General features: G+C 46.4%; 1 protein-coding gene across 3 annotated transcripts in view; it reads left to right on the top strand.

The window, feature by feature from the left end:
• Nucleotides 1–27460, top strand: part of LOC120868718 (short palate, lung and nasal epithelium carcinoma-associated protein 2A-like) — a 49030-nt gene that overhangs the window by 9366 nt on the left and 12204 nt on the right. The window contains exon 8 of one of the 3 annotated variants that reach the window (XM_040247536.1): nt 161–343. The exons of 1 other annotated variant lie outside the window; for it this stretch is intronic. The gene's annotated coding sequence lies outside the window, so the exon portion shown is untranslated. Of the gene's footprint in view, nt 1–107; nt 344–27460 lie in introns of those variants that run through there. One more of the 3 variants, XM_040247537.1, reaches the window with a different exon arrangement.

The following is a 27460-nucleotide window of genomic DNA, read 5'->3' as shown; positions in this document are numbered from 1 at the left end:
CAGGTGCCAGAGAAAGACCCCAAACCACAGGTGCCAGGCCCTCCCCGAGCCTCCGAGCGCGCAGGGTTTGGGGGGAGGTGCTCCGGAGCTGTGCCTGCTGAATGCAGCAGCAGGTTAGGGTCCTGGGGTGTCCATGCCTCACACCGGGGTCTCCTTCCAGACTGGTTCCGGAACGTGACTGAATCTCTGTACCATCTCCCTCTGGGATGGTCGGTGCTGCCACCGTCCCCCAGGAGTGACAACTGAGCCCAGTCAAAGGACACCTCTCAGACACTCGTGCTCACAGTCAGGACACCCTATGCTCGTCACCCTCCACCCCCAGCAATAAAAAGCCCTTTCAGCACCTCCTGTGTGGTCCATTGCATTCCTTCCATTGGGATTTTGGGGAATGTGGGATATGTGCAACCAGGTAAGCACAGACCTGGATCCGAAGCTGGAAGGGAGTTTGGGGATTATCCAGCCTCACCTTCTTGCCTTACAAGTAGGAACACTGAGGCCCAGGATGGGCAAGAAAGTGACCTGAGGTGTCATAGAGACAGCCTCACTCTGCTTCCCTACAGCACCACCATGATGGAGGGCTGCCTTCCCCAGTACACCTGACCACATGACCTCCTCACAACACCCTTCTGCTCTTGTCCCCATTGTACAGATGAAGAAACTGAGGCTCATAGACAAGAGACATATCGAGGTTACAGGGTAGCAAGTGGCAGGACTAGTATTTAAAGCCGTGTCTACGGGATCACTTGCTCAGAGCAGTGATGTCCCATCTTCCAGTACTCGGCCTCCTCTCCCCAGCCCCTGCAGGTCCCGATGTGTGATCTCAGGCAACTTACTAGAACCACACTTCTCTCACCTCCCCAATGGACTTAACAGTAAAACCTGTTGCACTGTTGTGATGATTGAATGAATCAGTGTGTGGAAAATGCTTAAGCAGAGTCTGAGACCTGGTGAGCACAAGATGAATGTCAGCCTTGACACACTGGAATTACTGTCAAATGGTGTTGAGAAATCCCATATTCAATCTTTATACACTCTATCTCACTCGATTCTGATTTCTACTGAGTGATGCAATGAATGGTTCTTGGAGTAGGTGTGGCAACTGAGTCTCAGAGAGGTGAAGTGACTTCTCCAGGGCCTCACAGCTGGTCAGAGGCAAAGCTGGATTCCATTTGAGGTCCCCCTGCTGGCCATAGCAAAGGGACGAGAGCTTCCCTCTCAGTCTATATTTTGTGACAATCCTAACGCCCACAAACTAAGATCATGGCAACCGGTCCCATCACTTCATGGCAAATAGATGGGGAAACAGTGGGAACAGTGGTTGACTTTATTTTGGGGGGCTCCAAAATCACTGCAGATGGTGATTGCAGCCATGAAATTAAAAGATGCTTACTCCTTGGAAGGAAAGTTATGACCAACCTAGAAAGCATATTAAAAAGCAGAAACATAACTTTGTCACAAAGGTCCATCTAGTCAAGGCTATGGTTTTTCCAGTGGTCATGTATGGATGTGAGAGTTGGACTGTAAAAAGAGCTGAGTACCAAAGAATTTATGCTTTTGAACTGTAGTGTTGGAGAAGACTCTTGAGAGTCCCTGGGACTGCAGGGAGATCCAACCAGTCCATCCTAAAGGAGATCAGTCCTGGGTGTTCATTGGAAGGACTGATGTTGAAGCTGAAACTCCAATACTTTGGCCACCTCATGAGAAGAGCTGACTCATTTGCAAAGACCCTGATGTTGGGAAAGATTGAGGGAAGGAGGAGAAGGAGATGACATAGGATGAGATGGCTGGATGGCATCACCGACTCAATGGACATGGGTTTGGGTAGACTCTGGCAGTTGGTGATGGACAGGGAAGCCTGGTGTGCTGCGGTTCATGGGGTCGCAGAGTCAGACACGACTGAGTGACTGAATTGAACTAACTCCCACAAAAGTGCACAAGGAGGTCTCACAATTCAGAACTTGTCTTGAACAGTAGCCCACTTGGGTCAGTGCTGAGCCTTTGTCCAGGCTGTTCCACCAGCTGGAACATCACTCCTTCTCCCTCCATCTGTTTCAATCCTCAGCCCTATGCCTCTGCTCAGGAGCTGTCTCCTGCTAAGTGGGGGCCACTCCTCAATGTTTCCCCAACTAAGAGACCATGTTTTCCAGCTGGTAGGTCTACCCAAGCTACCTTGTCATCATTGTCTCATACAGACAGAGGATGCAGGAAGTGTCAGCTCTCATAATAATGGTTTACACTTTTTAACAATCTTTTTTTCCATTTTTAGTGAGAAATAATTGACATTCATCACTGTATAAATTGAAGGCAATGGTTTGATTTCTGTGTATTATGAAATGATTATGACAATAGGTTCAGCTAACATTCATCTTGTCTTATAGGTACAATAAAAAATTCAGAAAAAAAGAAAAGCACTTTTTCATTGTAATGAGAACTCCTAGGATTTGCTCTCAGCAACATTCCTGTATATCATGCATCACTGTTAGCTCTAGTCATCATGTTGTACATTACATCCCCAGTATTCATATGTTCAGAATTGTAAGTTTGTACTTTTGACCATCTTCTTCCAATTCCCTCTTCTCCTACTCTCCACCTGTGGTTATCACATCTGATTTCTTTTTCTATGAATTTGCTTTTGTTTTTAGTTTCTAATTATAAATGAGATCACACAGTATAGGTCTTGTTCTAACTTATTTCATTTAGGATAATGCCTTTAAGAGCCAGCCATGTACTCACAAACAGTAAGATTTCATCATTTTTAATGACTAAATAAAATTCTCTCTGTCTGTATATATATACATATATATTATATATACCATAATTTCTTTATCCATTCATCCATCAATGTATATTTAAGTGTTTCCAAGTATACTGCTGTAAACATAGGGGTGCAGAGATCTTTCTGAGTCAGTGATTTCATTTATTTTGGAAGTATTTGCAGAAGTACTGACAGAATTGCTGAACCATATGGCTCTGGGCTCTTAGTTGGGAGAGTTTTCATTGCTGATTCAATCTCCTTACTAGTAATCAGTCTACTCACATTTTCTATTCCTCCCTGATTCAGTCATGGAAAATTGTATGTTTCTAAGAACTTTTCTATTTCTTTTAGGTTGTCCGGTTTGTTAACATTATGGTTGTTCATAGTAGCCTCTTAGGATTCTTTGAATTTCTATAGAATCTCTTGTAATATCTCCCTTTTCACTTATAATTTTGTTCATTTGTGTCATTTTTCTTTTTTCCTGTTTAGTCTAGCAAGAGTTTATCAATTTCATTTACCTTTTCAAAGAACCAACTACCAGTTTGGTTAATATTTTCTATAATTTTTCTCTTCACTGTTTCATTTACTCCAGTTCTGATCTTTATCAGGTTCTTTCTTCTGTTAACTTTGAGCTTACTTTATCTTTGCTTTCACAGATGGTTTCATTTTTATTTTTGGTCTATACTGGCTTTTTAAAGTGATTTAACTTCTGATTTTGATTTCCTACCTCCTTTATCTTCCAGCTTATTTTCTACTTTGATAAGGTCTTTCAATATTTCTTTTCAGATAAGTTTAGTATTGCTGTGTTCTTTTAGTTTTTGCTTCCCTGAGAAACTATTTATTTCTCTCTTATTCTAAATGATAATCTTATTGGGTAGAGTATTCTAGGTTGCAAGACTTTGAATATGTAAATTAGAGATACCAAAGGAACATTTCATGCAAAGATGGGCTCGATAAAGGACAGAAATGGTATGGACCTAATAGAAGCAGAAGATATTAAGAAGAGGTGACAAGAATACACAGAAGAACTGTACAAAAAAGATCTTCATGACCTGGATAATTACGATGGCGTGATCACTCATCTAGAGCCAGACATCCTGGAATGTGAAGTCAAGTGGGCCTTAGAAAGCATCACTATGAACAAAGCTAGTGGAGGTGATGGAATTCCAGTGGAGCTATTTCAAATCCTGAAAGATGATGCTGTGAAAGTGCTGCACTCAATATGCCAGCAAATTTGGAAAACTCAGCAGTGGCCACAGGACTGGAAAAGGTCAGTTTTCATTCCAATCCCAAAGAAGGGCAATGCCAAAGAATGCTCAAACTACCGCACAATTGCTCTCATCTCACATACTAGTAAAGTAATGCTCAAAATTCTCCAAGCCAGGCTTCAGCAATACATGAACCGTGAACTCCCTGATGTTCAAGCTGGTTTTAGAAAAGGCAGAGGAACCAGAGATCAAATTGCCAACATCTGCTGGATCATGGAAAAAGCAAGAGGGTTCCAAAAAACATCTATTTCTGCTTTATTGACTATGCCAAAGCCTTTGACTGGTGTGGATCACAACAAACTGTGGAAAATTCTTCAAGAGCTGGGAATACCAGACCACCTGACCTGCCTCTTGAGAAATCTGTATGCGGGTCAGGAAGAAACACTTAGAACTGGACATGGAACAACAGACTGGTTCCAAATAGGAAAAGGAGTACATCAAGGCTGTATATTGTCACCCTGCTTATTTAACTTATATGCAGAGTACATCATGAGAAACGCTGGACTGGAAGAAACACAAGCTGGAATCAAGATTGCTGGGAGAAATATCAATAACCTCAGATATGCAGATGACACCACCCTTATGGCAGAAAGTGAAGAGGAACTGAAAAGCCTCTTGATGAAAGTGAAAGAGGAGAGTGAAAAAAGTTGGCTTAAAGCTCAACATTCAGAAAACAAAGATCATGGCATCCGGTCCCATCACTTCATGGGAAATAGATGGGGAAACAGTGGAAACAGTGTCAGATTTTATTTATTTATTTATTTTGGTCTCCAAAATCACTGCAGATGGTGACTGCAGCCATGAAATTAAAAGATGCTTACTCCTTGGAAGAAAAGTTATGACCATCCTAGACAGCATATTCAAAAGCAGAGACATTACTTTGCCGACTAAGGTCCGTCTAGTCAAGGCTATGGTTTTTCCAGTGGTCATGTATGGATGTGAGAGTGGGACTGTGAAGAAGGCTGAACGCCAAAGAATTGATGCTTTTGAACTGTGGTGTTGGAGAAGACTCTTGAGAGTCCCTTGGACTGCAAGGAGATCCAACCAGTCCATTCTGAAGGAGATCAGCCTTGGGATTTCTTTGGAAGGAATGATGCTAAAGCTGAAACTCCAGTACTTTGGCCACCTCATGGTAAGAGTTGACTCACTGGAAAAGACTCTGATGCTGGGAGGGATTGAGGGCAGGAGGAGAAGGGGACGACAGAGGATGAGATGGCTAGATAGCATCATGGACTCGATGGATGTGAGTTTGAGTGAACTCTGGGAGTTGGTGATGGACAGGGAGGCCTGGCGTGCTGCGATTCATGGGGTCACAAAGAGTCGGACACAACTGAGTGACTGAACTGAACTGAACTGATATACACTCCCATACTGTTTATATATGGGAGTGTCCCTATGTAGCTTGTGTGAGCCTTATTTTCCTTGGCCTGTGGGATATTTGGAGGTTGGATGCTTGCTGTCTCTTTCCTCAGCATATGTTGGCCATTATTCCCTTGACAGGGTGAGTGCCTGGGGGCCGCAGCTGGTGCTCAATTGTGGGACCCTCAATGGCATCAGCCGTCCACACCCACCTCTGGAGACTGAGATGAAAGCAGTGGCTTGCACCTACCCCTGGAATTCATGTGCCTGGTGCCCTGCTGCCTGAGAGCACACACACATGGAGAAAGAAGCTCCTAAGGCAATCCCAACTGACCTCCTCATGGGCCTCCCATCAATGGCTTCTTCCCTTCTTCCCGTACTCCCTTGGTTATGGAGAACCACACCCTTGTCCCTTCAGGCCATCTCCAGGCAACTAATCTATGCCCATTCTCCAAGCTGACTTCTGAAGCCCAAATCTCAGCAGCTAGCCCTCGCCCACACCGACAGAGGAGCATCTCAGGCTGGGGAGTCTGGCAGCAACGACAACCACCTGTGCAAGTCTCTCTCCAGCTGGCCCTCCAGAAACCAGTGGCTGTGTTCTCCTCTGAGGCTTCAAAGCTCCCACTCTGTCCTGGCTGATCTCCCTGCCAATGATGGGACTTCCCAGTGTGTAGAAACCTCTCCTCTTTCACAGCTCCCTCTGAGGGCACAGGTTCCATCCCCACTCCTTTCTCTCTCTTTCTTTTTCTTTTTCACTTTGTCCTACCCAGATAATGAGCTTCTCTCATAGCACAGTTGGTGAAGAATCTGCCTACAGTGTAGGAGACCCAGGTTCGATTCCTGAGTTGGGAAGATCCCCTGGAGAAGGAAATGGCAACCCACTCCAGTATTCTTACCTGGAGAATCCCATGGACAGAGGAACCTGGCAGGCTACAGTCCATGTGGTTGCAAGAGTCAGACACAACTTAGCGACTAAACCACCACCACCCAGATATATAGAGATTTTCTTGTCCTTTTTTAACTCTGAGGTCTTCCTCCAGAGATCAGTAGTTTTCTGCAAAAATTGTTCCACATGTAGATGTATTTTGATGAATTTGTGGGAAAAGGTAAGAATTTGTCCTAATCCTCCATCATCTTGATCCACTCCCTGGGAAATGCATTGCTGGATCTTGTTTCTTAAATTTATTTAGCAATTCTAAGTATTTTGATTGGAGAATTTTATCCATTTACACTGAAAGTAATTATTGATTGGAAAGAACTTTCTATCCCCATTGTGTGAATGGTTTTCTGCTCCTCTCTAGGTCCAATGTTCCTTATTTCTTATCCTACTATCTTTTCTGTGTGTGTTTTAGTGTCTTTTGGTTTCAGTATGCTTTGAATTCTTTCCATGTTCTTTAATGTAATAACTATAGGGCTTCCTCTTCCAGCTACTGTGAGGATAACATAAAATATTTTATGCTTGAAATATCCTATTTTAAACTGATCACAATTCAACTTCAGGAGAATCAATAAATTTTATGCTTTTACTTCATCTTTTCCTCACATTTTTAGGTTGTTATTTTTATAATATACATGTTTTCATATTGTAAAGCTAGTAATAGATTATTATAGTTATGGCTATCTTTCTTCTTTCTTTTTTTAAATTTTAATTAAACTTGTGTGAGTTATGCACCAATATTGCCACATTGGAATCTAACTATGACTATATACTTACCACTACCAGCGAAATTTATGCTTCTAATGTTCTTATGCTATTAATTAGCCTACTTTTACTTCCACTCAAAGAACTTCCTTTAGCATTTCTTATAAGTCAGGTCTGATGGTAATGAACTCTCTCTGGTTCTACTTGTTCATAAAATGTTTATCCCTTCTTTGTTTCTGAAGGACTGCTTGTGCTTCACCAGCTGTAGAATTCTTGGTAGATAGTTATTTTCTTTCAGTATTTTGAATATCTCATTCCATTCTCTGCTGATCAGAACAGTTTCTGTTGAGAACTCAGCCAATCATCTTACAGGGTCCCCTTGTATGCAACTTCTCTTTTTCTTTTGTTGCGCTTACAATTCTTTTTCTTTGATTCTTGAGAAGATAATAATAATGTGTCTTGGTGCAGACCTATTCAGATTCAGTCTATTTGAGGTTTTATGGATCTGGATGTACATTTATCCCCAGGTTCGGGATGATTTTAGCCATCATTGCTTTAATTATACTTTCTGTTGTTTTCTCTTTCTGGAATTCCCATAATGAATATCATTTCTTTTCATCCTGTTCCATAAAATTCCCATAGGCTTTCTTTATGCTTTTTGTTTTTGCTTGTCTGAATGGGTAATTTCTAATGTCCTATCGTCCAGGTAGATAATTCTTTCTTCTGTGTGGTCAAGTCGATTAAAACTTTTGAAACTTTCCATTGAGTTCTTCAGTTCAGTCATTGTAGTTTCAGAGTAGGATTTGTTTGCTTTTTTTTAACGAATGCTATTTCTTGGTTGAACTTATTTTATTCATGTGTTGTTTGCCTAAGTTTATTTTACTTGCCCGTGTTTTCTTGTAGTGCACTAATCTATGGGTGACCTTGACAAACCTAACTGGTTCTTGTCCAAGGGTACCAAGTTCCCTGCCCTTTGCATGTCCCTCAAACCCAGACTCTGCAGGATTTGGAGAGTGTTCGGGCAGGCAGGGGTGTTGATGCACCCCATGTGCACTGAACAAGGCATTAGCATCCAGAGCAGAGAAGCAACTGGCTCAGAGTGGCCCACAGCTGAGGAGAAAAGCCCTCAGCCTGCCAAGGCCACACTCACAGCCCCTACACAGCCACTCTGGGTGCTAATGCCAGTCTCAGGCTCCTCTATTCTGCTGTAACATTGGGCAAGAAGAACCCAGCCTGGGCCTGGCACAATGCTGAGTGATTCAGCTCTTCAAACACTGCAGGGCCTGGGTACAAGGGGCACACAGATGGTGCTGGCATTGTGTGGGGCTGTTAGTACACTCTGTGGCTATCTGAGTTCCAGGCTGGTTTGTCCATATAACCCCAGAAAGAGAAGCAATCAAGCCTCCCACCCCCTCCTCCCTCCTCCTTGGGCATCCCGTCTCTTTCTTCACCTCCAGGGTAAAGGAATCTCCTTGCTAGCATTTTGCTGTTCACCACCCATTCAGCTATCCTGAGACTACAGTCTCACTGTGTACAGTCAAAAAGAAGTGCATTCATCCATTCAACACCAGTTAGTGCCTGTATTGCATCTGGTCCTTTGCTTGGTAATGGGGCTTCTTAGAAGAGGGAAGTGCCAGCCCTCAAGGACCTCACAAGCTGGTGGGGCAGAGATGGTAAGAAAAGTAAGGGAGTGCTGTGACCAAGATGGAGACTAAGATCCTTCCTGACTTTGCTCCCCTAGTAATAACAGTGAATAATTATCAGAACAAAACAGCACAGAGAGGATCCTAGAATACAAGGGTGAAACTGAAGCATCCCCCACAACACAGAGAACCAGAACAGACCACCTTAGAAGGGTAAGAAAGAAGCTCCACATGTCACTCCTCTAGGCCAGGAGAGCATCATGAGTAAAGGCTTCCTCTGAGCCTCCAGGGAGAAAAGAGAACCCTGGGGGACAATCAGAGCACCTTTGGCATTGTTATCAATTTGTGGGATGACCCGTTTACAATCTCACAGCATAGGGATGGCCAGGGAACCTTTGAGGGCTCACCACTAGGATACTGACTTCAATGACAGAGAAGGAAAGAGGGGCTTGCAACAAGCAACACATAGAACTTGGCAGACCAAGTTCATACCTGCAGTGATCAAGTAGTAATCACAACCAGTGCCTTTGCCCATTTGCAGAACTGAACGGGGGTGCACTCTGAGCAGAGAACTTGGTGGGAAGCAAGTCTGTCTGATCCACATCCTCAAACAAGGAGTTTGCTGGCCCTAGAGCTCAGTTTGTCCATGAACAGTTAGGGAGGGGAGTCCAGCTCCCTCCCCCAAGAAGAATATCTTGTGGCTCCACCTAACCAGATGGGCTGGTGGCAGCTATTGGAAACTATGTTTACCAAGCACAAAACAAGAAAAAGGCAGGCAGAGCCCATAGTTCGCAAAGCAAAGCTAGTGACTGCTCACCCAGGAAACGTGGGGTGTGAGTTGGTTTCCATTAAAACAATAAAGAGAAAGCTTTATCAGCCGTAGAGCAACTTCTCCCACTGTGCTGGGACAGGAAAGCTAATTACTGAGTGCAGCCAGTAGCCTGTTCAACTACAAAACTTAACCAGAGCACATGAGAAGCTATGTATCCCATTCAACAGTCCTAAGTACTGTAGCCCTTGAAGACAGCACAGTCAGCCACCTTGCTTGTTTGTAGAGCAAAACTGCTGGCTTCATGGCACAGAATTCAGCATACTCAAGCTTTCAAAGAATAAATCTAGAGGTTGTGGGTCCAGTCCTGCAGCATATTGTACTGCATATAACATCATGTCCTTGAACGTCTAGTAAGTCTGGCCAGAGAATCCAGGCCACTGCAGAGCTCATTCTACAGCCTCACCTAGGTAGGAACTCAAGCCAGAAGTTGGATCCAAATGTCTTCAGGCAGAGGCACACCCCTATCCTCATTCTCAGAGCTCAAACCATTGCCTCACTTCCAAATAGACCGAAATAGCAGGTTCCATCTGGCCAAGGACATCACCAGCAGACACACTCAGAATATGAAGTTGAGCTGACTGTTGAAAAACTGTCTCTGCCAAAGCAAACCTGTAAATCTGGAAGAAGAGCCTGATTACTCAAATGTGCGATTCCAGTATAAGGAATCAAGGATCACACAACATAAGTGAACTATGATACCAACAAAGGAAACTAAGGAAGCTCTAATGACTGACCCTCAAGAAATGGAGATCTGTGAATTGTCAGACAAAGAATGAACTCTCTCAGCTTCTGCTTGTTCAGAATAGTTTTTATCCCTTCTTTGGTTTTGAAGGACAGTTTGTGCTTCACCAGTTATAGAATTCTGCAGCACACCAGGCTTCCCTGTCCTTCATCATCACCTGGCAGGCTTCAGTCCCTGGGGTCACAAAGAGTCAGACACAACTGAGCCATTGAACAACAACAATCACAAGAGAAAGCCCTGTAGTTATTACATAAAAGAACACATAAAGAATTCAGATCATACTGAAACAAAAGGACACTAAAACACACACAAAAAGAGACAGCAGGACAAGAAATAAGAAACAATGGATCCACAAAAAAAAGCACAATTAACAAAATGGCAATAGTAAGTCCTTACCAATCAAAAATTAAGTTACATGGGAATGGATTGAATTATCAAATTAAAATATATAGCATGGCTAAATAAATAAGAAGCAATGTCCAAAAATATACTGCCCCCAAGAGATTCACTTTAACACTAAGTACCCAGATAGATTGAGTGTAAAGGGATAGAAAAAGACATTTCAAGAAAATGTTAACAAACAAATCAACAGCAGGATTAGTCATACTTAAAACAGACAACATAGACTTTAAATTAAAAATGATAAAAAGAAACAGAGACTCATTATAGAGTGATAAAGTGGTCAATACATCAGGAAGATATAACAATAGCAAATGTGTGCTTAACATTAGAACACTGAACTATATGAAGCAAAAGTAAATAAAGCTACACGGAGAAATAAACAGCTATGCAGTGGTAATTAGGGTCTTTACTATCCCAGTCTCAAAATGGGGTAGATCATTCAGATAGAGAATCTACAAGGAAACAAAGGATTTGAACAACATTCATGGGAAATAGATGGGGAAACAGTGGAAACAGTGTCAGACTTTATTTTGGGGGGCTCCAAAATCACTGCAGATGGTGATTACAACCATGAAATTAAAAGATGCTTATTCCTTGGAAGAAAAGTTATGACCAACCTAGATAGTATATTCAAAAGCAGAGACATAATTTTGCCGACTAAGGTCCATCTAATCAAGGCTATGGTTTTTCCTGTGGTCATGTATGGATGTGAGAGTGGGACTGTGAAGAAGGCTGAGTGCCGAAGAATTGATGCTTTTGAACTGTGGTGTTGGAGAAGACTCTTGAGAGTCCCTTGGACTGCAAGGAGATCCAACCAGTCCATTCTGAAGGGGACAAGCCTTGGGATTTCTTTGGAAGGAATGATGCTAAAGCTGAAAGTCTAGTACTTTGGCTACCTCATGCGAAGTGTTGACTCATTGGAAAAGATTCTGATGCTGGGAGGGATTGGGGACAGGAGGAGAAGGGGATGACAGAGGATGAGATAGCTGGATGGCATCACTGACTCGATGGATGTGAGTCTGAGTGAACTCTGGGAGTTGGTGATGGACAGGGAGGCCTGGCGTGCTGCGATTCATGGGGTGTTAAGGGACCAGACCTGAGCCATGACAGGCTCAACAAGCTCTGAAGCCTAAGATTCAGATTCTTGTAAAACCTGAGTCATGATTCCGGGAAACCACACCCTGGGAAAGTCCCCGATGGCGCCAATCCAGATAGGGATGCAGGATTTAAAAATCGTGCGCGCCTGCATACGGCTCAGCCAATCATTACCCACCAGCTGTACTAAGAATTGCCTGTATAAAAGCAGCTGTGATTCAGAGCTCGGGGCTCTCGTCAAGACTCCTCTGCACTGGATGAGACGGGATCCCTAGCTCGAGCTAGCAATAAAACCCCTTTATGTTTTTGCATTGCTGTGGACATCTTATTCTCTCAGTTTTGGGGACCCCAACTTCGGGCATAACATTTGGGGGCACGTCCGGGATCCCTTTAACTGGGAAGAATAACACTCTCCTGGTAGAAGGGGTTTCCTCACTTGGAGGAAAGATATCTGAACACCGGTGTTAAGTTTGGTCAGCCAGTATAAGGCCCGAGGCCCAGCGAGATGCGCTGGAAGGCAGCTGGCTCTGGTGAGAAGAGAGTTCTTATCAGGCCTAATCAGGGGCGAATTAGTCGTCCTAGCCAGTGTAAGACCGAGGCCCAGCATACACACTGGAAGGCTGCTGGCTCTGCTGGGAAAAGAACTTCTCTCTCGATTCTGAATCTGGTGGGCAAGGGACACCCTTTGGAAAGGTAACCTCGAGGGATAGGAGGGTTAAGGGGGCCCAAGAAGACCTAGTACTGTGTTCTTGGCCGAGGTTTGTCTCTCCTCTGTTCGTCGCATCTTTGTGTGTGTGCCGGCATTGTCACTGCTCTCTGTGTGTTCTTGTCTCCTGTGTTCTATTCTGTAATCATGGAGCAAGAGACTTCCACTCCATTGTCCCTTATGACTGACCATTTTTCTGATTTTAAGTCTAGAGCACAGAATCTATCGGTGCTGGTGAAGAAGAACAAATTAGTAACATTTTGCTAGTCTGAATAAGCTACTTTACCGCTAAATAGGCGCCGGCAGGGACCATCAACCGGTCTGCCGTTCGAGTGGTGAAATCTGTATAATTTTGTCCTCAGTGACCTTCTAGAGTCTATCCTTTTAAGCCCATGATCCCACTTGGGATGACTGTCTTCACCACAGAGGAACATGAGCGGATTTTGTCAGAGGTGCGGAAAAACGTTCCAGGGGTGGACAGAAGACCTACCATGCAGCCTAATCCAATTGATGAGGGATTCCCTCTGACGCGACCCCACTGGGATTTCAAGCGTGCTAAAGGTAGGGATCGTCTCCAAGTGTACTGCAAGACTCTCATGGCTGGCCTTCGAGCAGCCGCCAGGAAACCAACAAATTTGGTCAAGGTAAATTTGGTTAGACAGGAACCGACTGAGAGCCCGGCAGCCCTCTTAGAGAGGTTAATGGAAGCTTTCAGACAGTGCACCCCCATGGACCCACAGGCTGATGAGTCGCACATGGCAGTTATACTAGCGTTTTGTGAATCAGGCAGCCCCGGACATTAGGAAAAAGTTGCAAAAAAAAAAAAAAAAAGACAGGCTAGGGGAAATCTAGTGAAGGCAGCAGAAGATGAAGCAGGGGCGACGGTGGCTGACACAGGCCAGGAAAGAGAGTATTTTGCGGATTCCCGAGCCGGTGACCCCTTGCCAAGTGAGGGAATTCCTAGGGACTATTGGGCACTGCAGACTGTGGATCATCGGGTTCACTGAGAAGGCCCGACCACTGTATGAAGGAGGTAAAGAAAGCCAAAACTGGACTTGGACTGAACCCGTGAGGCAGGCATTTTGAGAGCATATTCATGGCCCAATATACAAGGAACGGGGGTTCCTAACAGCAGAGGGAAAGGTAGTCAAGAACTTACCTGAGATCCGTAGACTCTTGGCAGTGGTCCACCAGCCTCAGGTGGTAGCCATAGTGCATGTTCCGGGACACCAAAAGGGGAAAGATCTCGGGGCTCAAGGCAACCGAGCCACTGATGCAGCAGCTCGCCAAGCTGCCATGGGAAGCTATGGGACCCACGTACTGGCTGTGGGATTGCCGGCCCCAGGAATAGGGACCCTGCCACCGGCCCCCGAGTACTCCCCCTCTGATCAGGACTGGATTCGAGAAAATAGCAACCGTTCTATGAGTAAGGACGGATGGTACGGGGACCAGGAGGGCAACCTATTGCTCTCCACTGATCTGGGCTGACAACTCTGCACGCACCTACATCAGACCACCTATTTGGGGGAAAAGAAGACTCTATCACTCTTACAGACAGCTCGCCTGTGGGTTCCCTGACAAAAAAGCGACCATACAAGACATAGCCCATGCCTGTAAAGCATGCCAGATGATGAGACAAGGGAAGGGACAGCACACGGGTATAAGGTACCGAGGGGAGAGGCCAGGACAATATTGGGAAATAGATTTCACTGAGGTAAGACCAGGCAAGTATGGGTACCGTTACTTGTTAGTCTTGGTGGACACCTTCTCTGGGTGGGTGGAGGCCTACCCCACTAAGAGAGAGACAGCAGTGATGGTTGCCAAGAAGCTCCTAGAAGAGATAGTGCCTAGGTTTGGGCTGCTGGTATCTATTGGTTCTGACAATGGACCTGCTTTTGTGAGCCAAATTGTTTAGGGACTGACCTCAGCCCTGGGGACCAAATGGAAACTGCATTGCAAATACAATCCCCAGAGCTCAGGACAGGTAGGAAGAATAAACCAGACCCTAAAAGAAACTTTAACAAAGTTGGCAATAGAGACTGGCGGGGACTGGGTGGCCCTCCTTCCCTTCACGCTCTTCCGGGTGCATAATACCCCCTACAAGTTAAACCTAACCCCGTTTGACATTGTCTATGGAAGTCCTCCCCCAATATGTCCTATTTTCGAGGGAAAAGTAGAATCTCACCCTACCTTAAGAGCATTCCGGGAGGCAATCTTAGCACTGAGCAAAGTGCATACACGCATCTGGACTTTAGTTAAAGACATTCATGAGGGCCAAAACCAGGGGACCATCCCTACACATAACATTGGACCAGGAGACTGGGTATGGGTCAAACAACACCAATCTAAAACCCTAGAGCCTAGATGGAGAGGTCCTTATATTCTTCTCACCACCCCCACTGCCTTGAAGGTTGACGGCATTGGACCTTGGGTGCACTGTAACCACGTGCGCTGTGCCACTCCAGAGGAACAAGAGAAGGCCCAGGAAAAATGGAAGGTGACACCACATCCCTCCCATCCTTTAAGAATGAAGCTCATCCACCAGTAGGTCCCAGACGAATCACTCTGACTCTCCTGTTGGTGGCTGTCTTCCTCGGCCCTGGGACAGCCAGCACTAACCTGCACCAACCCGCCAAAATCACCTGGAAGCTTCGGAATGGACTGACTCGGGAGGTACTCAATTCGACCACTGGAATTCACCCCCCCAATACTTGGTGGCCGGATCTGTACTTTAACCTGAGGAAACTGATCGACAGTGGTTGGGAGGGACCATGGCTGAGGCACTATGGATTCTGGGTGTGCCCTGGACACATAAAGCACAATTGGGGGACTTGCGGGGGCCTACAACATTTTTTCTGTTGGGCCTGGAGCTGTGTGACCTCCAATGACGGGGCGGGGAAATGGGGGCTAGGGAACTGGGACTTGGTCAGCTTCTCGTTTGTCTATCCCCTACCCAGAGTCAGAGTCGGGAACACACCCAGCCACAAGATTGATCAGGTGAAAGTACTGTTCAATCAGGAGTCGGCTAAGCAGGAGAGGTCTTGGGTTTCCGGGCTATCTTGGGGTTTCCAGCTCTACGTCAGGTGGCCTGGCCCATATCCTGGAGGAATTCTAATTATTAGCCAGACAATAAGAACCCATCCGGACCCAAGGTGTGGGCCCCAATCAGGTCGAGAATCCAGGCTCACAAAAAGTAATTAAGGCAAACCCGACCCAGGGGGCTATAACACTGAGCCCTACGCCCTTCGTTTCCCCGCCAGAGAACCAGCTCAATGAAACAGAGGCCCTCGGCCCCTTGACCCCCATCCCCAACTCGAAAATGTCAGATGTACACTCACTGGGATCAGGAAATAGCAAGCCAGCCAAGGGAAATGCCTAGAAATAAGAGAGAGCCCATCACGGCCATCACATTAGCAGCCATGTTTAGTCTTGGGATCGCTGGAGCAGGAACCAGGATAGCTGCCTTGTCCCTCCAAGGCCAAGGGTTCACTTCCTTGCAGGCAGCTATAGATGAAGATATTGCCCGCATAGAGGAATCAGTTAGTCACCTAGAGAAATCACTAACTTCCCTATCCGAGGTGGTCTTACAAAACCAAAGAGGGTTAGATCTGATGTTCCTGCAACAAGGGGGACTCTGCGTGGCTCTGAGGGAAGAATGTTGTTTTTATGCAGACCACACCAGAGTAGTAAAAGAATCTATGGCCAAAGTAATGGAAGGGCTAGCCCAATGAAAAAGAGAGCGAGAAGCCCAACGGGGATGGTCTGAGTCCTGGTTCCGACAGTCCCCATGGTTAACAATGCTGATTTCCACCCTGGTGGGCCTGCTCATAGTGCTACTACTGATTCTCACTCTTGGCCCCTGCATCCTAAATAGACTTATCACATTTGTTGAGGAGTGCATCAATACAGTCCAGGTACTAGTATTTAGGCAGCAATATCAGGCCCTCCCCCAAAATGCTGAGGAAGATTCCTCAGTATAACTAAAGACAGGGGGGAATGTTAAGGGACCAGACCTGAGCCATGACAGGCTCAACAAGCTATACTAGGCCTAAGATTCAGATTCTTGTAAAACCTGAGTCATGATTCTGGGAAACCACACCCTGGGAAAGTCCCCGATGGCGCCAAACCTGAGCCAATCCAGATAGGGATGCGGGATTTGAAAATCACGTGCACGCGTACGGCTCAGCCAATCATTACCCACCAGCTGTACTAAGAATCGCCTGTATAAAAGCAGCTGTGATTCAGAGCTCGGGGCTCTCGTCAAGACTCCAATGCGCTGGATGAGACAGGAGCCCTAGCTTGAGCTAGCAATAAAACCCCTTTATGTTTTTGCATTGCTGTGGACATCTTATTCTCTCAGTTTTGGGGACTCGGACTTCGGGCGTAACATGGGTCGCAAAGAGTCAGACACGACTGAGCGACTGAACTGAACTGAACTGAACTGATAGGCCAAATGGGGACTTGCCTGGTAACTCAGTTGGTAAAGAATCTTCCTGCAATGCAGGAGACCCAGTTTGATTCCTGGGTCCGGGAGATCCTCTGGAGAAGACTATGGCAACCCACTCTAGTATTCTTGCCTGGAGAATCCCCATGGACAGAGGAGCCTGGCGGGCTACAGTCCATGAAGTCACAAAAGAGTCGGATATGACTGAGAGACTAAGCACAGAGGCCAAATGGACCTAGCATACAAGTATAGAACATTCTATTCAACATCAGCAGAATACAGCTTCTTCTCAGGCACACAAGGAATACTTTCTAGGAAGACTACAGAACAACTTGGAGCAAACTCAAAAACACTGAAATCGTATCAAGTATAATTTCTGAAAACAATGGCATGAAACTAGAAACCGGTAAGAGGAAAACTGGAAAATTCACAAACACATGGAAGTTAAACAACATTCTCTTGTGAAGTGAAAGTCACTCAGTCGTGTCCAACTCTTTGTGACCTCATTGACTATACAGTCCATGGAATTCCCCAGGCCAGAATACTGGAGTGGGTAGCCTTTCCCTGCTCCAGAGGATCATCCCGACCCAGGAAAAGAACTGGGGTCTCCTGCATTGCAGGCAGATTCCTTACCAACTGAGCTATAACAACCAATAAAAAGAAGAAAGAAGGAGATAAAGTTTCTTAAATGAAAATGGAAACACTATATATCAAAACATACAGGATGCAGGGAAAGCAATTCTAAGAGGGAAGTTCATAGCAATAAATACCATATTAAGAAGCAAGAAAAATCCCAAATAAACAACCTAACTCTATACCTTAAGGAACTAGAAAAAGAAGAATGAATTAAGCCCAAAGTTATTAATGAAAGAATACGATAAAGATTGCAGCAGGAATAAATGAAATGCAGATGCTTTGCCATCTGAGCCACCAGGGAAGCCACTAAATGAAATAGAGAGGAGAAAAATAATAAAAAATCTTTAACAAACAAATAGCTGGTCCTTTGAAAATGTAAAGAAATTGAAAAGCCCTTAGCTAGATCCCATGACACATAAACGGAGCTTTAGGTCTTCACATATTGCCTGGGTCTGCTTTTGTCCTCAAAGATAGAGTTTAGACACAATTACTTGGCAAAACTCACTAGAAAAGAACCTATACTAAGGGCATGAGAGAATGTATTCCATCAGTGCCCTGATCCAAGTGTGCCTAAAGTCCTCCATGCCCCAAACTTTCCAGTTAAAACACATTTCTCCCTTTCTATTTTTTATTTTTGTTGAAGTCAGTTTGAGTTGGATCCTGCCATTCAGGATCCAAGTAAGTAGATGCTGACTTAGCACATTCATAGACTCACATCTGTCTCCTCCATTCTGAAACCTACTCAAGGGTCACACGACCACACTGGAAACATAACAGACATCAAAGCCACAGGAAAGCTTAGAGGTCATCATTTTAACCTCTTTGTTGGAAAATCTAGGGAGACTACGGACCAGAAAAGGGTTCAAAGTACACGTGACTTTAACCCCACTTATTTTCTTCTGTTCACATATGTTAAGCTTTGCTTAAAAAAAAAAAAAATCAACCAAGTTACCTAATAAGTCTGTTTAACTGATAAATGCCTGAGCCACATCCCAGATACTTAGGGTTGCCAGCTCCCAGTCAGGCTACCCCAGGGTATCTGGCCAGAAATGGCAACAACTGGACTGGATAGACCAAAGGTATGTTCTACCTTAAGTTCTAAGAGCTTAAGACGCCACTCCTTCCTCTAGAGCCCCACTTCTGCCTAGACATGACCCTCACAACCTATAAGCTTATCCCGTCTCATCTTCTCAGCAACCACACGGGGGGTGCTCCTGCCCCATTTCCCAGCTGAGGAACGTGGGGCTCAGAAGGGCAGGATGACTTGCTGAAGGCCACAGGATGGGAAGGGGTGGAGCTGGAGAGTGCACCCACTTCTGCACCCTCTCCCATCAGAGTTGGCTCTTCCATCTCTGGGGGCAGCAGAAGTCCCAGTTGTTGGCCCCAGTGTCCAGCACTCAGGAGGTGCAGGTGAATGCGTGGCTCTAGGCTTGACACTGCATGTCCATTTTTGCCGCTGATGCTCACCACAACCTTATAAGGTTTGGAAGACCTCATTTTCCAATTGAGGAAACTGAGGTTCAGGGAAGGGAGGTGACTCGCTCAGGTCTTACAAGGACAGGAATCCAGAATTGGCACTCAAGGGGAAGGACCTTTCACCCAGATCACATTGAGACCAGCTGGTGGGGCAGGATCGTCCGTAGACTTGAATATCTTATTTATTCCTTGACCACTTCTGTTTGAGTTGGTTGTTATGCTTGATGCATTGGGCCCCTGTCAACTGGAACATCCGATCCAGGAAGCCCAGAGGGGTGCCCACTTGGCACAGGCTGGGAGCACCAGTGGAGAGTTCCAGGTCATCCAGGGTCCATCACCTCTGGTCCCCCATCTGCATCTCACAGGGTCTGGATGAACACCGCCAGGACAAAGTAGGAGTCGGGCTGGAGGCTTGAGAGGCTGGCCTTCCTCACTCTGATTGTGGTCCCACCATCAGAGCACAGAGCAGGGACAAGGTGGCAGGCCAGGTGCCCAAGTATGGGCCTGGGACATGGTGGGCCCCATCCAGCAGAGCTTTGAACCTGTCAGCAGACCACCCACTTCACTGTCTGTACCCAGTTCTGCAAATATCAGAGGCCCCTCTTTCACTGGTTGTGGGCACAGAGCTGAGGGCTGTGCCAAAATCTTGTGAAGAGACTTTTTCTCACCTGAGAGCCATGGCCCAGGAGTTCCAGAGAGATGTAGTGAACTCAGACACAGTGTTGGCCCAGGCTTCAGCTGCCCATTGTAAAATGAGCAAAAATGAGTAAGTAAATGAGTAAAACCTGGTGCCTGGATCCTGGTGGCAAAATGTAAATAAAATGCAAACCAAGGGCGTGATTGTCAGACCCAGCTTTGGGGTCAGGCACACTGGGTTTGAATCTTCTCTTTGTCTGTTGCCGGCTGTGGCACCTGGACAAGGGACTTCGTCTCCCTTAACCTCAGGTCCTACTATGAAATGGAACTAACTATGGGACTGTCCTCCCAGGTGTGCTTGAGGATGTGGAGGGATCATGTGTATAGGCCCCTGATACATGGTCACAACAGTGATGATGATGACTATAATTATTGCTGGTGTCTGGTTACTTCACTCCCCTCCACCTCACATCCCCTATCTGCAATGATACCACTCAACAGGTTTATGGAGAGGATGAGGTGAGGAGATCAAGTATCCAATATGCTTTATGCTTAATCAAAAGTGAAAGTGAAGTTGCTCAGTCATGTCTGACTCTTTGTGACCCCATGGACTGCAGCCTCCCAGGCTCCTCCGTCCATTGGATTTTCCAGGCAAGAGTACTGGAGTGGGTAGCCTATCCCTTCTCCAGAGGATCTTCCTGACTCAGGGATTGAACCTGGGTCTCCTGCATTCCCGGCGGACGCTTTACCCTCTAAGCCACCACATTTCTTATATTTGTGTGCTATAAAGCCCACATGACCTAGATGGGCTCAGACTTCCAGTAGACTTGCATCTACAAATTCTGACTCCCTTGCTGACTGGTGTATAGACCTGTGTCTAAAAATTCTGACTCCCTTTGTTAGAAAGTGCAGGCTTCACTAAGCATCAGCTTCCCATTCAGGACCATGTTAGAGACTCTAAGAACTATGGTGTCAAGTACACCTCATCGATTGTAAACATTGGTTGGAGCTTTCTGCAGAGAAGCCCTCCCAGGCACTCCTGGGCTTGGAAGGCAGGATTGATTAGTGATGTCTGCCACAAGTTCAGAGGGAAGAGTAGGATGACTACAAGCTTGCCAGGGCAGGACCAGGTCATCCTTAATGGTCCCTCCGACCAGTGATGGGCATGTGGGCACCACACGTTCATGGAGGGTGGGACTCTGGGACCTGCCTAGTGATGTGGGATGGAGGAGGGACCCTGATCTGGGTTCCAGTCTTGGCTCAGTTTATAACCTGCTTTGTGACTCTAAGTAAGATGTTCATTTTCTCCAGGGTCTCCATTTGCTCTAATGACAAAATGAACAGAGATTTCCTCTTACACAGCTGAACCCTCAGGGCGCTGAGAGGTGGTCAGGAATATCTGCGGACTACTGGCTACATCCCCACTAGCTGGAGTAACATGTGTAGGGGAGAAACCTCGGGCCAGTCAGGCCCACACCTTTGGTCACTACAAATACCTGTGGTCCCCTGAACAGGGATGACCCAGAAGAAGGTAGGGATGGGTCTCAATGCAACAGAATTCCCAGTGTCTGTGGAAAGGCAGACGTGCAAGGAAAGTACCTGAAAACAGAATAACATGCTTTCCCTCGGGGAAGTCACCCGTGGGCAGGGTCCCTGGTCTATGTGCTATAATAACAGCAAAAACAACACATCAAGAAACATGTTCATCAGTTACATTCACAAGGCATCGTTATGACACAGGCAACATGTCTGGGCACAAAACAGATAAGATCCCTGCCTCGTGAGGCTCCCACTCCAGTGCAAAAGGAAGAAAGCACATCTTTAGGGATGAGAGTCCAGGTTTACACATGCTAACTGTGTACCCTTCAGATGAGTTTAATGATGTAGGTACATCCATTGTGACCACTTTACAGGTAAGTAAGCTGAGTCTGTGAGAGGGAAAGCTCACCAGGCTAGTAAGTGGCAATACAATGACTTGAGCCCAGGCCTATCATACTTTTAAGAACTGCACACATTGCCCCTTGTCACCCTCCTCATTTTCCTGGGCTCCTAATGCTGCTTAGGTCACCACCCAGTACTATGTATTGCAATACTAGCTATGATGATGATCACTGTTATTCATGGAGCACCTTCTCCAGCCGGGGCTGCCATGGGCTCTCTACTGACATTTCCTTATTTAGTGCCCCCAGCATCCTTTCTAAGGTAGAGGACACTCTAGTTCTAATTTCATGGTTAAAAAAAAGCTGAGACGTTAGGTCTCTTGCCTGCTGTCACACAGCTAACAAGGGAGAAATCTGGGATTCACACCCAAGGCTGACTCTAGCCAAAGCTTCTGTATTATTATAATGAAATGCATGGTTTCTAAAAGTGTACATTTTAATTAATCAGCATTAAAAAAAACGCTTCTGTGTGCTGTAATAAATATTTGAGTGTCTATACTATGTCAGGCCCTGGGCATGAAGACAGTGCTCTTGACTCTTATGGTTTCAGAGAATGGGTTGTAATCACTATGCCGAAGGAACTGGTGGGATTCATACTCAAAGCAAGAGTGTGGGGTGCCCCAGCTGGTGGGAATGTAGCAAGTAGCCACCAGCTGTTCCTGAACACCTCTCAAAGCCCTGAGGGGTCAGTCGTCTAGCGGAAAACCTCTGGTCATTTTGCAGTTAGAGGAAACAGAGGCCCTGAGAGAAAACAAACATCATACTCAGAGTCACAAAGCAGGTTACTAACAGAGCCAAGACTGAAACCTAGATAGGGGTCTCCTTCTCTGCCCAGTTCAGGCAGGTCCCAGAGTCCCACACTCTATGAACGTGTGGTGTTGCTGTGCCCTTCACTGGATAAAGGGCCTCTTGGATATGACCTGGGCCAACAGTGGCAAACACACAGTGTCTCCACTCTCCCCTCCTGAACGTGTGGCAGACATCACTAATCAATCCTTCCTTCCAAGTCCAGGAGCTGCCTGTGAGGGCTTCTTACCAGAAAGCTTCATCGAGTGCCTATAATCAACCAGATTGTATTTGGGTCCATTGTACTGTCATTGCTACTCAGCCTCAAAAGGGAAACTGAGGCTTATGAGGAGGCGTACCTGCCAAGGGAGGTGATACACCATCACCCAAGGAAGCCAGAATCTGTGGACCCTGGTATACTGGGGACCTGAGACCATTCTATCTCATCCAGCACTCGAAAATAAGAGGTGCATTCAGTTCAGTTCAGTTCAGTCGCTCAGTCATGTCCGACTCTTTGCGACCCCATGAATCACAGCACGCCAGGCCTCCCTGTCCATCACCAACTCCTGGAGTTCACTCAGACTCAGGTCCATCGAGTCAGTGATGTCATCCAGCCATCTCACCCTCTGTTGTCCCCTTCTCCTCCTGCCCCCAATCCCTCAGAGGTGCATTAGCCATTGATTAAGCATTGAGCATACTGGATGCTTTATCTTCTCACTTCATCTTCTCCATAACCCTCTGGGCTGGGACCATGTATAGATGGGAGACCTGATGTGGAGGGGAGTGAAGTGACCAGACAACAGGAACAACTGTCATCATTTCAGCACTGGTGTTACTGCATATCAGGGACCTACCTCATGCTCCACCCTTCATACATATTATCCCACCGCATCCTCACCACACACCTGGAGGAGAATCCCATCTTTAGTCCCATTTCACACACAGGGTACTTGAGGCTCAGGGAGATGAAGCTCCTTGTCCAGACTGTACAGCCTGTAACAAGTTAAGAGAGAGCTGGCCCAGCAATGGAGCCGGGGTATGAGCACCACCCCCTCGGTATGCTTTTAATTTCCTTTTGCCACTAGGATCGAAGCACAGGGTTGTTTACCCATTTTACCAGGTGAAGCCTGGACCCAAAAGTGGATTAAATTCACTACATCACACTCAGGCCCTTGGCCTGTTTCCTGAGTTGGGAAAACTCTCTTCACAAGATTTTAGCACAGCCCTCTGCTCTGTGCCCACAACCAGGGGAAGAGGGACCCCAGTGTTTGCCGAACTGGACACAGACAGTCTGGGAGGGTGGTCTGCTGATGGGCCCAAGGTTCTGCTGGATGGGTTCCTCAACATCCAAACCCCAAGCTTAGGTGTCTGCTCTGTTCTCTGATGGTGGGATCACAGTCAGTGTGAGGAACACTCACTCCCCAAGCCTTCAGCCCTACCCCTCCTCTGCCCTGGTCACATCCATATCCAGGACAGGCTTACAGGTTCCTACTGAGAAGCAGGTGGAAGAACGGAGGAGAAAACCCTGGATGACCCAGAGATCTCTGCTGGTGCCCCCAGTCTGATGTCAGCGGGCACCCATCTCTGCTTCCTGGACCGGGTGTTCCAGCTTGACACAGGCCCAATGCACCAGGCGTTACAACCAAATCAAACAGCAGAGTTCGAGCAATGAACAGAGTATTCAAGCCCAAAGATGCTCCTGCCAAACCAGTTGTCCTCAATGAGATCTGGGTGAAAGGTCGTTCCCTGGTGACTCAAATGCTGGGCCCTGTCCATGTGAGACCTGTGTGAGTGACCTCTCTTCCCTGAGCCTCAGTTTCCTCAGCTGGAAAAAGGGGCTTCAAGTCTCCTCATGGGGTTGTCGTGAACACCAATGACCAAAGCGGACCTGTGGGGCGGAGCCCAGGGTCAACCATTCACCTGTGGCCTTTCTGGGTGCTGGACATTTGGGCCAAAGAATGCAACTCGCTGCTGCCCCCAGAGGATGGGAGCTGGAACAGCCAACCTTGATTGGAGAGGAAGTAGAACTGGGTCACTATCCAGCTCTGTACCTTCCCATCAGTGTGACCTTGAACAAGTCATCCTGCTTCCTGAAACTCACATTCCTCAGCTGGGAAGTGGGGGCAGTAACACCCTCTGGTGGTTGCTGAGAAGAGGAAAGAAGATGAAGCTGCATAAGCATACTGGGTTGTGAAGGTCCTGTCGAGGCAGAGGTGAGGTTCCAGAGGATGGCATGGGGGTCACAGCTCATAGAATTCAAGGTAGAAAGTACCTTTGAGCCAGCTAGTCCAGTTACTTCCATTTCTGGTCAGCCACCCGGGAGCCCCTGAGCCTAAGTACCTAGGGAGGGGCTCAGGCATCTATAATTTAAAGAAACTTACTAGGTGATTCTGGTTAGTCTTTTTATTTTTTCCCCTAAGACTATTGCCCAAAGTAGAAAATGTCATCAAAACCAAAAAAGATGAAATGAAAGAGGAAAGGAAGTGGGGTTCAAATCACTTTGAACGCTTGGATGTAGTCTTGGATGAGTCTCCTTCTTGGGCCACAGCTCCCAAGACTTTTCATCAAAGAGGTTAAATTGATGAATTCTAAGATCTTCTGAGGCTTTGAAGTCTGTTATGTTTCCAGTGTGGTCATGTGACCCTCTAGTAGTCATCAGAAGGGAGGAAGCACATGTGAGTGTACAAGTGTGCTGAGTCAGGACTTACTGTGGGTTTCAACAGCAGAACCCAATTCACACTGACCTCAACAAAAAAGATACGGAGGGAGAAATGTATTTGCACTGGAAAGTCTAGGGCACAGAGGACATCAGGCACAGCTGGATCCAGGCACTGAAAGGATATATCGTCTCATTCCATTTGTATGGCTTCATTTTCTAGTGAACTCTGTCAGAGAATTGTATCTTAACTGTATCTCTAAGGACAAAAACAAACCCAGGCAATCTGTGGAGACCCATAGCCCCTTTTGTGGTAGTGACCTTTTTCTCCAGAACTCTGGTAACATGGTCCCCATGATTCTGTAAAAGTGCCCTTGAAATAGGGGAATATTGTAGATGTTTTCTTCTTGAATCTAGTGATGCTGTCTTGTTCTCACAGGTATGTATGCATGCATGTTGAATGTTCATGTCTTCATATGTGTAAGTATGAATATGCTTCTTCAAGAGTTCCAGACACACTGTAGGGATCAGAGGACAGAGGACCTCAGAAAGAAGGAAGACATGGTTTCTCTCCCCTTTGGTAGATTTAGTTTAGTGTGTACCACACTAGGGAGTCCCCCAAATGCTTTAGCAGATGGGGAACATTGCTCATGTGGTGAAGTTCTGTCTTCATGTGAATTAGAGCCAGCAACCTCTAAAGCAGTGAGTCACCATGAGAACATGGCTCCTTAGAAAGTAGGAACTTGTGCGCCAGCCCCAGACTCACCAACAGGGATCAAGCATGAAGATCATTTCACCTCAAAGCTCAGCCATGAGAGGAGGCTGATATCAGTGCAAGAAGCTGGTTGTGTCCTGGGTGTGGTCCATGATGAGAAATAGCACCAGCCACTGTGACTCCAGAAGGCCATGGCCAGGTGGAGGTGAGGTCTTGGGAGGCAGGGAGGGTGAGAAAAGGAAAGAGGCAGAAAGCCTGAGAGAACCACAGCTCCATGTTCCATAGCTCAGAACCATAGCTCTCCCTGAGCCAGACTCAGGGAGAAAAAAAATCTGGAAAGGAGAATCGTACAAACGTATAACAATGGTTTAGTAGAGACTAAGGAAGTTTAGAACCATGGCTCACAGTTACATCAAGTCACACAGGATCTTAGCAGCTGTCTGGTCCAGTTCCTGAGCATTTCTGGTGATGGGACCCTTACCATCTTCCCAGGGAGTGGATGGCTTTAGAGGATGCTCCAGAGAGGCTTGGAGAATTCTATAGCCAGGTAGGTCAAAGTTTGGGGGACCCATGTGAGAGGAAAGCCACGGAACAAAGCATGGTAACAAGTTGCTGAGGGCAGAGGACAAGAGGAAAAGTCAAATGATGATAATTGGCTGTGAAAAGAAGCCAACCAGAAGATGAGTCAGGGGGAAAGGGAGGGACCACCAGGTGGACAGTCACAGAATTTGTGAGGTGATGTGAGAGCCAGTGACAGCTAGGGAGGAGAGTTCTGGGAAGATGGAATGGTCTGTGCAGAGTCCCAAGGCAGCAAAGAAGCTTGAATCTTTCTAGAACAGAAGGAAGACAGTAGGGGCCATGGAGGGAGAGGGAGATGGTTTGGAGTGGCAGTGAGCAGATGACACAGGGACCATGATGGGGACTTCGGTTTTATACTGAATGAGACCCCTCTGGCTGCTGCATTGAGAGTAGAGGGACTGGGGGCAAGTGTGCAGAGGGAGACCACATATAAGAAGGTATTTTGTGGGCAGATATTGTTGTCTCTCAGGGGGGACTCTGCCAATCAAATGAGTAGGCAGACTTCAGAGGATGGTATTGAGCAATGCATCATTACAAACATCTGCCCTGAGGCTGGCTCCACTGTGAAGGATGTGGTGGAGAGCACTCAAAAATCAGAGAAGAGTTGAAAAAACTGACCTCACTAGTCCCTGACCCTGACTCCATGGGGCATAATTCTAGCACATCTCTGTCCATGTCTCACTGGGTGACCTCAAGCTGGTTGCTCTCCTTCTCTTGAACTGAGTTTCCAAATGATGACAAAATTAGGCTGGAGGATCACTATGGGTCCTCCTATCACCACATTCTCCAGCTCATCCATTCTCAGTCTTTATTCCAAACCCCACCTACAGTGGCCACTATCTTGGCAGCTGGAGTTTCCGTGAGAACCTACTCTCAGTCTTGGCACAGAGTCCTCTCCATATCGACCCATTTCAATTCCAGCATCCTGGGTGACCTTTGCATTGGAGGTCTCTCTCTGTTCACTCTAGACACAGATTATTTTCTTTGGAGTCTCCTTGGATGGCCCTGGGCCCAGGGCCTGTTGCCAGGGGCAGCCTCCCACCCATCACCACAATATAAGGGCCATCAGCACCCAGCAGAGTTCCAGGAGACTGCACAGTAGAGCAAGGATTTTGTAAGTATTTTCCTCCAAACCTGTGAATGCTGGC

This window comes from Oryx dammah, unplaced genomic scaffold (assembly GCF_014754425.2).
Source record: "Oryx dammah isolate SB20612 unplaced genomic scaffold, SCBI_Odam_1.1 HiC_scaffold_10, whole genome shotgun sequence".
Taxonomy (NCBI): domain Eukaryota; kingdom Metazoa; phylum Chordata; class Mammalia; order Artiodactyla; family Bovidae; genus Oryx; species Oryx dammah.
The sequence above is the reverse complement of the archived record's forward strand: the minus strand, read 5'-3'. Positions and strand labels throughout refer to the sequence as shown.